The following is a 12,935-nucleotide window of genomic DNA, read 5'->3' on the forward strand; positions in this document are numbered from 1 at the left end:
CCATGACGTACGTTTCTAATGCATAATAACCGCTAGCCACACTAGTTTAGCCATAGAATATGGAATCAGCCGGCTTAAACCTTTCTAAGACCAATTAGTGCTATAACCGTGATTCCGCAGCTTCTAATTAGCGTCGAACGAATGCGCCGAAAGATATTCGAAAGCTCGCGATCGCAACCGCGAAGGTGAACGTAAAAGTTTAAATATAAAAAGGTTTTAAAAAGTGAAACGATTACATCTTTACCCATATTTTGAAATTCCTGCCAACTCTGAAATGGAACACATTTTCTATAATAAAATTGTCTTATTTCCTATCGTAAAATAAATGAAGAATTTTATTTTTTTCGCTTATATTTTATTAGTTAAATTTTTATTTCGCCATTGTATTGTATAAATATTATTATTGTATCATTATATTGTACAATGTATTTCGCTATGTACGAATTAAAAATCGAAATGTAAATTATTGAAATTGCAAGTATGTGAAATATTTCAATCGGTATTTAAGTATTTTAGAGTATCCGATTTATTTACACAAGGTGGTTGGTAATTTCGGATGCGATTCAGCATAAAGAAATATACGTGACAGCGTGAAACGAGTCTTTTTATTAGCGGCTTCGTTTTCGAGAAAACGTGGATTAAAGATTCAACGAGTACGCGTCCTATTGAATAAGCACCGGCTGGCGGGTGTCTGTTCATGACCACCCGGATCTACTCCCGACTGACGGAATTCGAACCTATTCCCCTCGATAACGAAACTCCGAATAAGAGAATTGTGTTCTACATTTTCGACCTATCTTTTTAATGTGGACTCACCCCTTTCTAGCTTATACCACCGAAGAATGTGTAAACAAATTTTTATTTAATAACTCGAAGAAAGAAAAATCTGGATTTGTTGAATCATCTTGCACGTTAATATCAATGATAAAAGTTAAAAGTAAATTGACCTGAGAAAGGAATTTTCAATAATCTTCAACTCTTTCTGGTTTGATGGACATGGACGACTAATTTCACGTTACTCTACTTCGTACCTGCTTCATAGCTATTTTTAACTACAGATAAATTGTTTTCAGTTATCCCATGTATTATTTAACACATGAACAAAGTTACGTATCCATTGTAAGTACTATCATATAACATCTGTTACTATTGTTAGTGATTTTACTTAGTGCTTAACCATTCGTCTGCCCATTTTCTCACTTAAAAATCAATATTTTAGTGAATTTGTAATACGTCAAGAGCCTCGTAAAATAGCAAAGTTTACTGAAAAATGTTCCATCTAGAATAATAGCAAAATACTCTCGATTTGACAGAAAGAAAATCTTCCCCATGAAACTTAAACACTCGGCGAAAATATCGACAACTCGAATCGTCGATAAGAATCCCGCCTCGATGACGAAGGAGTCGTCTAACCGTAGAGGAAGAAAGTAAAAACCAGAAAGGCGGGTAGTTCTTTCGAACAGTCGATTTCATTCTGCGCATACAATCAGCATTGTGCATCAACAAAAGATGCGTGAAGGAAGGAAGGAAGGACGGAAGGAAGGAGGCATCCGCAGGCAAAGCCCGCGGTTCGGGCGGCGGGCGGTGCGCGGCGGTAGCTACAGCTGTTGAAGAACCGAGGCGTTACGCAACGCAACATGGTGGCAAACGCGGGCTCGGCACATCGGGGCTGGTATGCAGGAACTTCATTATAACCTCATCACTTCCTAGCGAGTGCATTCGAATTGAAAAACGCGCAGGCTTGTTTTGAGCTACGGTTACCGTGACAACGCTGGTACACCGTCGCATACATGTGTACACGCGCGCACGGCCCTCCCTCCCACTCGACGACGGTATGTTCTTCGTTTCACTTATAATGGCCAGGTTTTTTCTCCTCTTTCCTCCACGGATTTCAAGCTGTTCGCCGCCACTGCCGCCGCCGCCGCCGCCGCCGTTGCCGTTGCCGCCTCTGCCTCTGCCACCGCGCGTCACACCGTCGACGTACATCGAAAGGTAGCGCGGGCGACGTATTCCGCAGGCGAGGAATAGAGACAAAGAGGGAAAGTGGAAAGGTAGGGAGAGAGAGAGGGAGAGAGAGAGCGAGAGAGAGAGGGAGAGAGAGCGAGGCGAGGCAACGAGCAACAGCAAAGCAGAGCAGAGAGGGTTGAACCGATGTAGGGGGCTATTCGGTGGTCTGAGAGAGGAGTGTGCGGCGACGCAGGAGGTTGAGGGATGGTGTGCGGAGGACGTACCGGCAACGACGACGAAACGCGGGCACAGGCGAACCAGTCACTATGACAACGGTGACAGGCGAGGTGTTAGTGCGCATCCGTGACCACGCCTACGTCACGATGTTGTGACGTCAGAGCGTCGACGGCAGTGGCGCCTGGCGTCGACGAGAAACGTGGCGCGCGGCGTTCGTCGGCCCTCGCCGTGGAAGAGAGAGAGGACCGCTGCCGCCTGTTGCTACTTTGCTACACGGAGGGTAGGCAACCCCGTCCGCGCTCTCTACCCCTCCGCCCGTTGCCTTCACGGTCTCCTTCCCGTTTCCCCTGAAAAGCTCCGTCTCGTTCTTCTTTCGCCGTCGGCCGCCGTCCTTTTCCTGGACGCCGGGGCTCTCTGTGAAACAGGCCAGGAGGGAGAAAGACGGTGCGAGAGGGCGCCCTCTGTTACAACCGCATGCGGAGTCCCGTCGACTGTCTCGCTTCATCCCGGGTGTTGTTCCTCGCCCCACTTTCGACCGCTTCACTCTCTCTCTCTCTCTCTCTCCTGCTCGCTCTCGCTTTCGTCCCTTCTTTCTCCAACTTTCCACTTTTACAGTACGCCGGTCTCCGTCCGGAGGCATCAGGGTCTCTCTTTCTTGCCGCGCCTTCCTGTCAGTTTTCGCACGGTCCTCTCGCTCGGTCTTTCGGCGAGCTACTCTCCCTCCGCGGATAGTCGGTGCCGAGCCGACGTTCGCCGCCGCCGCCACCACCGCTGCCGCTGTCGCTGCTGCCGCCGCCGCCGCCGCCACCGCCGCTACCCTACCACCGATTTCGAGCAAGCAACTCCCTCGGTTTCTACCTCCTCGCCCCCTTTAGCCTTCCGGCGGGCATCCACCCGTGCGCGTTACCAGCCAGCAGCGATCCCCACGGCCACGACCGAGAACCGAGAGACCGAACGAGAGTCGTCGGCTCTCCGCCAGTCAGCTATCCGACTCGCCGCCACGCCACGCCACGCCACGCCGCGCGCTGCGTGTGTTTTAATTCGAAATCGTGTCTCGCCCGAAAACGCCGCCTGTGAAAACGAGAACCTAATACCATCCAGCCGTCCCTATTCTATCCACGCGAGAGGTGGTCCGCAAAGTAGCATACTTGTGCGCGCCTGTGATTCCCGTGCGCGGCTTGCCTACTCTACCACCGCACACACACTCTCTCTCTATTCCCCGCAGGTTTCCTCTTGTTTACCCCCCTTCGTGGCGGTGTGCTCTCTCTCTATCGGCAGTGGGACGAATTCGTCGTCGACAGAGAGATCGAAAACAGAGAGAGAGAGAGAGAGAGAGAGAATATAGAAAGAAACACGTTTGACGTTTTGCGCAATCGACTGTAACCGGGAGTGAGACCTAAAGGAAACGGTTGGCCGTCGTCGTGTCCGGTCGCATGTTATCCAGGAGGAGAAGGAAGTAAAAGAACGCTGGGGCCGGAGGGCGCGGAGGAGGCGGTCGACACGCATGTACGCAACGCACCGCGCTTTACACAGCACCCACACAAACACACATCATACATACACCAGTGACGCGCAGCGGAGGAAGTTCGCAGAGCGACGCACGTCGCCGGCCTTGTGTGGTGATCGTCGTCGTCGTCGTCGTCGTCGTCCTCGTCCTCGTGGTTACCTTCTCGACGTCCTTGTACACCTCGTGTGGCACGTGTGCGTGCGGCGGCGTAGGACACCCATTGGTCAGCCACGCATATGGATCATAGGTTAGAGAATTGATACTTCACGTTTACCGTACCGCGTTCGCGCGTTCGCGCGTCTCCCGATTTGCCCTGTGGCTCGCCGCCGACAGAACAGCCCCCTAATGCTAGTCTCACGGATCGGAATCACTCGAGGAAGTTCGCGGCCCGGAGGAAACCGATCGTGCGAAGGATTGAATGAATGAGCTGGAGCGAGCCAGGCGGTGAGAAAGGGAGAGAGAGAAAGAGAGAGAGAGAGAGCGCGAAAGAGAGAGAGAGAGAGAGAGAGAGAGAACGGGAGAAAGAGAGACGGAACACGCGAGAATCGAGCAGACACGCACACGCGACCGTCCCCGTGGTCGATTCGACGAGTCGGCAAGCGGCGCGTGCCAGTAACCTGTTGCCGCCTCCGGGAACAAAACTCGAAAGCCGGTAATCGGGAGTTTAAGGATACTCGGATATTCCTGCGAAACTGCGAGCAGGTGGAACCGCGAGGGGCTGCTGCTCTATCCAGTGCCTATCGATCTATCGAATGTCCCCCGCGCGACGTTACACAAATCTCGGCACGATTAAGAAAATCTCGGCGAAGATTTCCAAACAGCTTTTCTATTCGCGTCGGAAATCGACGGGCGCCGTTCGTTTAACAACGTCGCGAGAAAAATTCGCCGTGTTTCGTAACATTCCGTAATCCAGGTTCTCTCTTCCGATCGCCTCGACAAGTGCTGCTCTTCTCGCGGTCGGAACGTTTCCGTGCCGCTCGTGAATTGTTTAGTATGAATTATAAACGAGCCACCCATGTTGCTCGCTCCGGCGAGCGCAAAAGCTCTTTAAATTTGCAAAGTAGATTTAGGTTGCGGCGTTTTAATCGTTTCAACGAGCCCCTTCATCGAGTTACGAAGCAATCAATTCTTAATTCTAGATTTCGTGAAAGAAATCTGTCGCTTAGACATTTGCCACCTGGAAATTGTTGCATTTAAGCGTTTCCGCGGTTTTCTATAGCATACACTATACTCTAGAGTATATATAAGTGCGTAAAAGCCAGTGTCCAGTGCAGAGTGGGATATCGAAACTTACGTTAAAGTGTAGAGGGTTTTGTCTGGTAATTTTCGTTCCTGTTCTTTTCTTTTCAAGTACACCGAAGTTTAATGATTTTGTTCAGAGAAATTCTCAGGTTATAGCATGGTGTCAGTCGACTATACATTGCCCGTTTATTAGAATACGGAAATCACGGCTAGAAACGCCGCGCCGCAAGATATTTCACCGGCGCATACGGGAACCGCTAGAGAAATTGATACAGTAAAAATAAAATTTAGTAGATGCGGAATTCGTAAGTAACAGTGGAACAACAATATGGTCTACGATACAGGAGCCCCGCTGTTTTGAAATAATATGCAGCCGCTAAATATGTGCATATGATATTTGTTGTTCCTTGAGACCGGACCATTCCCAAAACCGCGCGCACCTGTTCCACATTTAAATGCGTTTTACGCGTTCTGCGCCCACGTAAACATAGTTATTCATTTTCTAGACTCGCGCGATGCGTCGCCGACCATATCAGAAACGGGGTATCCTGAAAAATGACGCGTTGAAACGGCTTCTATATTAACACATTGAGCGCCGACAATCGACCACTAAAATCCATATACATCTACGTCAATTTAATTAATTAAAGCGCAATTAGGAAGTCAATATTTATTATAATAGTGAATTTTCAAGGTTGGTAAAAAATTAGTGTCATCCATATTTAAGTTTCGCGTGTTAACACAGTTCTACGCGGACCAATTATGACAATTCGACCAGATTTAGAAAGTCATTTGATTTTATCTGGCTCCTCGTATAATTTCCCATTAAAAATCATTTCATGAAACACCGATGCATATAAACCGAAATATATTTTTCAGTCGATAATACAAGTTAACAGTGTATATGTTTCCTTAGAATTTCGACATATTCTCTTCGCAAAATTGATCGAACAATTATTACCAAGTGCATCGTTCCTGAAGTATAAAATTCCTCGCTGGCTAGTGGAAATGGTCAACCATTGGTCAGACATAGGATACTCTGCTCCGCAATATACGATTTTTGAAAACGATCGAAGAGCAAGTTAGTGTATGTGTTGTTGCGTTAGAAAATTGTGCAATAAATAAAATTTCGAAAATTTGTCGAACGTAATGATTTTTTTGAGGAAAACCGTGTTTCGCGCGGTAGTTTCGTATGCATTGTGGTTCGGCATTAAAATCGCCGGATAAGTAAAATCTATTTGGCCTCTGGCCGGGCTTGGACGTATAACTTTTCAGTACGCGTGTGACATTAGCTCGAGGAGGCGGGCCCCGAAGTGGCTGGAATGAGGTTCGAAAGTGGAGTATGTGAAGAAGGGCCGACGTGCCGGGCGATATACGATATATATCTTTGGACGAGGGCTACGTGACCGGAATCCCGAGGAGGTTAAAGTTGGATTTGTAACGTATTTTTCCCCGACGTGGAAATACCCATCGACTGGCATGCTGCGTGCACCGGCGTTTTGTAATTTCCGTCTCGTATCCCCGATTGACATGGGTGAAAGCAAAGATTTACATTGAAAGGACAGGATAGGCGTAATGCATATGTATTTATGCATACATAGATGCGTCGCGGGCACGTCGAGGCGGCGAGCCTGTGTCGGCTTCGACGCGCACCGCGGAAACAGCTCCGCCGTTTAAAGCGGCCTCGAAGCGTAAACCGGCGAGGCAGAGCAGGGCCCGATGCTCGAAACGCGTCGTCTTCCGCGTCGGATCGTCTTCCTCGATTTTTCGCCGATCTCCCGGAATGCGTCGCTCAATAGGAAGCCGAGCTCTCGCGGCTCGAAGTGTCTGCGCGATATCCGTTTTTCTTAAATAATGCAATTCCCATTTGTTCCCGGAAACCGAGCAGAGCGACGGATGTCGCACGCTTTTCATCGCGCCGCGGGGGAGCGGCGGCGTTGGTCTTGGTCTCTGTATTTTCACGGTTGACTCTGGGGTTTTCATCGGTCGCGCAAAAAGCTGCTTACAGCGACGCGACGCGACGCGAGGCGACGCGAGCCTCGGGCGTTTATTCGACGGGGCACCCGGCGTTACTTCGAAAGTTTATTCAGCGATGCGTTCTGCCCGGCGATGTTGCATTTGTCGGGGATGCAATGCGATCCCTAACAAGATAAATGAAGCTCGCTCCCCTGCTTCCTGGAGGCGGAAGCACGGGGAACGGGGAACGGGGAACGCGGAGCGTGAAGCGAGAGCGCGCGCGAGGGGTCGGTCCGCCCGCCCAGAAACTCCGACCATCCCTTTTCCCTTGCCTCGGACATAATCTGAGATGTCATCTGCGGAGACAGTGTAGCGCTGTTCCGCGAATTACGTGGACATTCCTCTCGGCGGAGCAGCGACAGTTCGTTTGTCAGTTAATAGGTGATAAATCGTCGTGCGGCGCCGGGGCTTGTTTCTTCAAACAAATATACCGCCCGCGGGTTTTCGTCGGCCAGGAAATCCCGTGTGCTGATATAGGCGGAAATTCGTTTCCCGTCTCGTCGTACGCGGCGGCGGCGGCGGCGGCGGCGGCTACGTTGCTCCCGATGATTTATGAAGCGCGGCCCGCTGGTCACCGGAGACGTTTCATTGTGAAAAGTCGCTCGTCGGTCTCGATGCGCTCTCGGACAGGGCGAATCGTGCGAATAAAATTTCATATCGAAAACGAAAATCTTCACGCGCGCCGATCGAGAAATTCTTCCGAACCGCTAGCTAGCTCGCTCGCTCGCTCGCTTTTCAAACTAACAAGCTTCTCTGATTTCCACGCTGCGAAAGCAATGGCGGCCCCAGTCCTTTAACGCGATTCGAGACTCTGTCGCGCATGGAACTCGAGCACACGAACCGACGGAGGTCAGGTACTTTATATACCTTTGCCCCCCATATAGGGCATATAAATAGTGTTCTACTCAGGTTTAATGCATTATAGCAGGACATTGCAGTAGGACACAGGGAGAGCGTTGCACGTAACATTGCCGGGAGAATGGAGTGCCGTACTATACAGAGACATACCAGAACTGTACTGAATTATACCCCGTTATGGTTCTGCCTCTGTAGGTGCTCCATGGTGGAGGGTTCCGGTTTCATACTGTGTAGTACTCAATATGTCCAATACGAATACCTCACCTTCTGTCTAGCTGAATCAAAAGGACGGTATCTCGCGTTTGTCGCTGAATGTCCCCAATCAATTGAATTCCGTATTCGGCCGCCCTCCCCCCCCATAATGTTCTGAACCTCTCTCGAAAATATTGCAAACCGTGCACGTCGGTGTTCCGCCGCCCAATATTCCGAACGAGACCTATTCATGATCAAACTTGCGAGCAAACTGCGAGCAAACATAGAAAATAACTGCGTAGAAAATAAATCTTCGATTCGGCGTTTGGCTCTTTCGCGAGACTATTTTACGCGACAGAATTTAATATAGTTATCGAATAGTTACAATTCTCTCCTTAATTTCTGCAATAATCTTTTTATAAAAGAACAATCTACGCAGAAAGTTGATAAATCTAAAAAAGAAGGCCGCATGATTTCACTTTTTATTTATTAAAAACCCTGAGATTTTCAAAGCCTTTCTCTCGCCGTCCGAAGAATTTCTTGGACATTCGACTTGAAAACGGTGCAAGTGCTTCTTCGAACTTTACAAATCAATATTGTCCTTAGCTTTCGAAGTTCACGACCGCTTTCGATCCAGTTAGTTTCGCTCGCTATTTTTACGTCGCGCGCTAAAAATTCTGAAAGCATTCTTTTTCCCCCCAGCGTCTTTATACTCCGCGAAGTATTCGCCGCCGTTAAATTGATTCGCTGGCGTTAGTAGGGCATTTGAATCCGAACAGTTATACGGGCATATCTTTTATGAATGATTTCGGCCCCGATACTCGCGGTCGACGTAAAAGTAGCGGGAAAAGGGTGTGCTTCGAACTTATTTACGCCTTTATTGCTAATATCGTTCCTCACGCGTCGATTGTCGCCGACGATGGCCGTATCAGTTTCTGAGCAGTGCGCGCGCGACGCCGCCGTCGCCGCAGTGTGCATTGATATTTCTCACTTCCCTCTTTTTACGGCCTACTCTTTCGCCTTTCGCCGTCCGAAGGACGACGGAGGGCGGGCATCTCAAAAATTTATCGGTCGTCAAGTCCTTACAAGTGTTTCCCGGGGATCCGGGCTGGGTTTTAGAATTATTTCGCGGCGTATCTTCTTCACACCTGCTTGCCCGAACGATGGACCGTTAAAGAAACGTTAAACGTCGCTGCGCCGTCTCGACGGTATCGTGATTCCGGTTCAAAGTTCGTTCGGGTGCCACTGTTATGCGAAAGTGAACTGTTTTTTTGCGATCGTGAACGTTTTCTCTTATTTTAGAATATTAAACATACATTTTCGTGTGTCGCTCTACCATCTAAGTGTAGAGCAACTTCTCTAATAACTCCTCAATGTTTTACAATTTATCCTAAAGGGACATTCCGCAAATTATAATAACAGGTTGAGTGAAATTAACACGTAGATGCTTTCTCAGTAGAAAGACATCTCTTTGGACATTAGTCATCGTTGGATGCTTCCTGTTTATCTACGAATTATGAAATTAATCTATTTACCAATGGCAGTAACATGTGTCGTTCGTTGTAACTAAAGTGTACTTTGCCGATTGCTGAAAATTATGGAAACGTGATTCGTTGAATCGTGAAATACGATTAAAAAATACGTGATCGAAACGGTTTTCGAAAAAATGTTACAATTAAGTTAAGATCGTGTACAATGAAGATATAGTGATTCAACAGTGACTCCATGTTTTGTTTGCTCCATTTTAGCATTTAATGTAACCGGTTACGCGTAGGTGCATCAAGCCGTCGGCACGCAGAAACGCTTAGACACTGTACAGATCTCATTAATTCGTGGCTGTTACGCGAAATTATGCAACAACCATACGATTCTGAATTTATAATCTATACTATTTAATTATTTGATCATCTAACCGCGTTAAATTGCGTTATACAGAGCAAATCCCATCAGACTTCCTTTGCGTTTTCTCTATTTTTCTAATTTCTTGTTTATTCAGCAAATCACTGCTGCAACTCCGTATTATAATATATGCAGCACAAATTGCATTCTATTCAACGTTACTGTGATATACTAACAGTGTTTATTATGTTACCTCTGTTTACACGGGTGTTTTGATTGAAATTACGCCCAGTTATATGCCGGGGATGTTTTGCTTAGGCAAGATGTGTTGCAGTAATGAAGCATTATGGTTTGCAGTGCTATTATAGCATAACCATAACGTTGGTCGCTTCTATCCCGTGTATCCTTACGTTTTACCGCGTCTACAATTTAATATTCGAAATGAGGTTTAAATTATACAAAAAGAGGTTTAAAGTCTGTTTTCGAAAAGAAAGTGGTATAAATATTATTTCTTTCGTTCGAGCTGTATTTATTTATACCACACTTTAAGATTATTCATTTAAGTACCTATCAATACAAAAACAGATGTTAAAAATTTATAAATAGGATATTGTTAGCACAAAGCCTCTGGACTATAGAAAGTAGGAGATACTAGACTTAATAATTATAAAAAGTGTACCTTACTTCACCGACTATGCTTTTCTAACGAAATCATTTCTTTATGTTTCAGGTAAGTGGATCATTCGGTTCTCGCGAAAGTGTCGAACGACCGATGGCGCCGGTTACGATATCCGTGACGGTAGGTGACAGCAAATTGGAAATACATGCGAGGTTAATACAGAATAGACGGGTTAAGCGGAGAGAACGTCGGGACCACGGAGAGAGGGGACGCAATTGACTTTGCAATAAAAATGGAAATTAACGCGGACTACGTGGACGGAAAACAAGGCTAACCTCCGTCAGTAGCGCGAAGAGGGTAACGCGGAATCTTGAATAAACAAACTCGCGCCCCCGACTCCTTTTGCCTCGTCACCCTCTCTCTCTCTCTCTCTCTCTCTCTCTCTTCTCCGTCGTCGTCGTCGTCTCCGTCGGTTCTCGAGGTATGGACCAAAGGACGTTGTTATGATTGCTAATGGCAAACTATCCAATTCAAAGAACAAAGTAAAGTAACGAGTTGCCTCGCAACCCAGGCCGAGTTACACAGGGAAAGATATGTACGGAGTTTGGGGGAGGGGAGGGGCAAATGACGAATCAAGAGAAAATGCCGCGCGGCTCGTCGACGACAAGTTAGCGAGATCGACGGAGTATCGTCGGGGCGAGCCAAAGTGGAATTCCCGTGTAACAGAAAATCTTTCGCGGCGGAAATACATCCAGCAGATTCGTTCCAGCGTTTCTAGACAAATTCACTTACTTCCTCCGATCGACGATTAAAATATCTCGCATCCGATTGACGGCAAAATGTTGCGATAACTCGTTTCGTTGCTGCGAAATTTTTATTCGACGTGCTCGGGGAGGGAAGTTGGTTACTTTTCCTGAATAATTTCATTTCGAAGTCGTTTCTCTTCCAATGAAATCTGTCGAGACCGTGTAGCATACGTGTACAATGTAGAGCTTTTTATATAGCTTTTGAAACTTCGATATTACTACAAGCAAGTTAATCTAATATAGTTCGAGATATCATATTCAAAATAATTAACGTAAATTCAAGAGAACTTGGCATACCAGAGGACGCGTTAAACTCCCGACAACGGCCCCGGTCCAACGGCACACGCTACAAGGGAATACGAAACAAGTCGCGCCCTTTCAAAAAGATCGCTTGATCTCGCGGAATTGTCTGGGCCTAGGGCGAAATCGCTCGACAATTAGCAAGGCTTTTCTTGTATTGATATACATACATTTGTTCGTTCGGGGCCGGAGGGGGCGGAGGGGGCGCGGAGGGGAGAGGCTCCGGACTTTTTAAGCTCAAGTCTCCGGGAAGATTTAAATTTCAAAATTTTCAATCTGGCTTGCAAATCCGCCCATCTCCCGGCGTGGCGCGCACGCGCGCTAGCTTCCGTCTTCTTCCGTGTTGGATGCCGGGGCCTGGATCGCGTCGACTCCGCCGCACATCAAAAGCTTTCTCGAGTTACAACTTCTGCGTGTGGTCAAGCGTTCCCGATGCCGGCCGGATAGCAATTCCTTCTTTGTTAACGAGAACAAGCTTTCTCTTCTTTAAACGTGCTGTGTAATTTGCTGGGATCGTTCGCTGCTCTACCTTTTCGAATTAGTGGCTACGCCGACGTTCAACCCTGTACACGGTGCAGTCGCATAAGTATTCGTACCGTCGTTGCTTGTAAGAGAAATCTGTTGGAATCGAGGGATAAAAGGCAAATTTTGCAGTAAACTTTTTCAACGAATATATGCTAAATATATCGTATAATATAAAATGATATAATTTAATAATAATATAATTTTTGACGAGGCTAATAGTATTTATTATATAATATAATATAATGTAATAATAATATTGATGTGGTTAATACTGTCTATTTATTCCTGCCTTCTGCGGCATTGCGATCTAATTATTCCGGAGAACAACCATTGCTGCTACGTCGTATCGTCAATTTCAGTGAACACAATAAATAAATAAATAAATAAATAAATAAAATACTTTCTATCCAGTCTAGATTTTCGTAAACCAGCGCGGCACATTCGGCATCGTCCACCGTACGCGGGTAATGGAACATTACCAAGATCCATTGGAAACCATTACAGGGGAGTTTCTTGAAGTTTAACAGAGGCAGAGGATTCTACCTGGGCCATTAACGGAATCAGTGTCGTTCGCAACCGCGGCGGCGTAACCGAAGGGTGCCGTCCGCGGATCGGACAACGAATACATTGAAACAGTCGGAAAATAAATCAGGTTCCATCAGAAGTTGCTCGGTCTCAACAACTCGCCGGCTTAATTAGTTTACTAGACGTTACGGCGCGCGCGAGACACGGCCACGACGCCCGACACGGTCCGACGAAGTACGTTTCTGGCCCACGAGTGTAGCTTGTCAGCCACGAAGGAAAGGCGGGCAAAGAAGCGGGGGGAGAGGGGGAGGGGGAGGTGGTG

At 47.3% G+C, this 12,935-nt stretch overlaps 1 protein-coding gene across 3 annotated transcripts in view; it reads left to right on the plus strand.

Moving 5' to 3' along the window:
- Nucleotides 1-3,181: 3,181 nt before the first annotated feature.
- Bru3 (CUGBP Elav-like family member bruno 3) overlaps nt 3,182-12,935 on the plus strand; it is a 327,799-nt gene continuing 318,045 nt past the window's right edge. For all 3 annotated transcript variants that reach the window (XM_078184459.1, XM_078184454.1, XM_078184463.1), the window contains exon 1: nt 3,182-3,938. The gene's annotated coding sequence lies outside the window, so the exon portion shown is untranslated. The remainder of the gene's footprint in view (nt 3,939-12,935) is intronic.

Source organism: Augochlora pura, chromosome 6, assembly GCF_028453695.1.
Source record: "Augochlora pura isolate Apur16 chromosome 6, APUR_v2.2.1, whole genome shotgun sequence".
NCBI classification, from domain to species: domain Eukaryota; kingdom Metazoa; phylum Arthropoda; class Insecta; order Hymenoptera; family Halictidae; genus Augochlora; species Augochlora pura.